The sequence below is a fragment of the Helianthus annuus genome, chromosome 1, assembly GCF_002127325.2.
Source record: "Helianthus annuus cultivar XRQ/B chromosome 1, HanXRQr2.0-SUNRISE, whole genome shotgun sequence".
NCBI lineage: Eukaryota > Viridiplantae > Streptophyta > Magnoliopsida > Asterales > Asteraceae > Helianthus > Helianthus annuus.
In genome coordinates, this window is record NC_035433.2 from 2,164,337 (window position 1) to 2,166,171 (window position 1,835).

At 51.1% G+C, this 1,835-nt stretch overlaps 1 non-coding gene across 1 annotated transcript; it reads left to right on the plus strand.

The window, feature by feature from the left end:
- The first annotated feature begins 1,504 nt into the window (after positions 1 to 1,504).
- On the plus strand, positions 1,505 to 1,611 carry LOC118482930. Its single transcript, XR_004869259.1, has one exon. It is a non-coding gene; the product is annotated as a small nucleolar RNA R71 (small nucleolar RNA).
- The last annotated feature ends 224 nt before the right edge of the window (positions 1,612 to 1,835 follow it).

The following is a 1,835-nucleotide window of genomic DNA, read 5'->3' on the forward strand; positions in this document are numbered from 1 at the left end:
CTCGTCCATGTCAAGGATGACGAAGTCAAATGGAAATACGAATTTGTCGACCTTCACTAACATGTTCTCCACGGTGCCCCTAGGAAATTTCACCGATCGATCGGCGAGCTGAATACTCATGCGCGTAGGGGAAGGCTCTCCTAGGTCAAGCTTAGCGAATATGGAATAGGGCATGAGGTTTATGCTAGCACCTAGGTCAGCAAGCGCATTGCTGACAGTAAGATTCCCAATCAGACATGGGATGGTAAAGCTACCAGGATCAGACACTTTCTTCGGCAGCTTGTTCTGCAAGACGGCGGAACACTCCTCGCTCAGGGTGACGGTCGACAGATCCTCTAATTTCTTCTTATTCGTAAGAAGATCTTTCAAAAACTTCGCATACTTTGGCATCTTCGCCAAAGCCTCGACGAACGGAATGTTCACATGTAGCTTCTTCAGCATCTCCATGAAACGACCATACTGCTCTGCGTCCTTACCCTTCACTAACCTACCAGGGTAAGGGGGTGTCGGCTTGTACACCCTCATCGGCTTCTTCTCTGGCTCCTTCTTCTCTCCTGGAGACCCGCTGGGCTGTGCTGTACTTGCTGGGCGCAGCCTAGGGTGCACTCTGCCAGCTGGTGTCTCCATCTCAATCTCCTCGTCGACCTCCGGGTCCTCATCGACTACCGGTGCGACCTCAACAGCTCCTCGTTCGCTCCTAGTGGTGACAGCCTTTGCAGTGGCGTTCGGATTTCCAACAGTGCTACTAGGGAGACCACCTTGAGGTCTCTGGTTCAGCTGATCGGCCAGCGAACCCACTGTCCTCTCCAGGTTCTGTAGTGCAGTGCTCTGACTCTTCATGAAGGTCTCGTGCTCCATGAACCTCGACTGTGTCTCCTTATGTCGAGTATCCTCTCGCGTGATGAACTGTGTCAGCAACTGCGTCTGCTGGGCTAATGTATCCTGGTTTTGCCTCAGCATCTCCTCTATCGTCGGGTTTTTCGTACCCGAACTCGCCCCTGCTCCTGCTCCTGCATCCTGAAACAAACTCTGACGCGGCTGAAACCCCGGTGAGTTATTGTTCTTCCAGCTGAAATTTGGGTGGTTCTTCCAGTTCGAATTGTAACGCTCCCCGAAATTTCCTTGATTCCGATTACCCACAAACTCTACCTGCTCCGGTGACTCCTCAGGGGCAATAGGACACACGGCTGTGTCGTGCTTCCCTGTGCATATCTCGCATAGCTGCTCTTTCTTCACCTGCATCTCCTTCACTTGCTGCTTTAAGGCATCGATTTGGGATTGCATAGAGGTGGTAGTGTCAACCTTATGCACGCCTCTCTGTGCAGCAGACGAATCTCTAGACTCGGGAAACTCATAGCTACTCATCGCGATGTCCTCAAACATCTCGGTACACTCATCTAGGGTCTTGGCGGTCATCAGATTGCCGCAAGCAGTCGTATTCAGCATATTCCTCGTAGCAGGCGTCACTCCATGGTAGAACTTCTCAACTAGCGCCCAACTCTCAAACCCGTGATGTGGACATTTAACCAACAACTCCTTGAAGCGCTCCCATGTCTCGTAAAATGACTCTCCTTCCTTCTGACGAAACTCCTGAATCATGCTCCTCAGACGAGCGGTTTTAGAGGGAGGAAAATATTTGCCTAAGAATTTCTCTCGCATCCCAGCCCAGGTAGTAATGGATCCAGCAGGAAGAGACTCTAACCAAGCATGAGCTCGATCAGTGAGTGAGAATGGGAAAAGACGTAACTTGCAGGCGTCCTCGCTAACGCCTTGCTCCTGAAATGTGTCACAGATAGCTGAAAAACGAGAGATGTGAACATTTGGGTCCTCGGAAG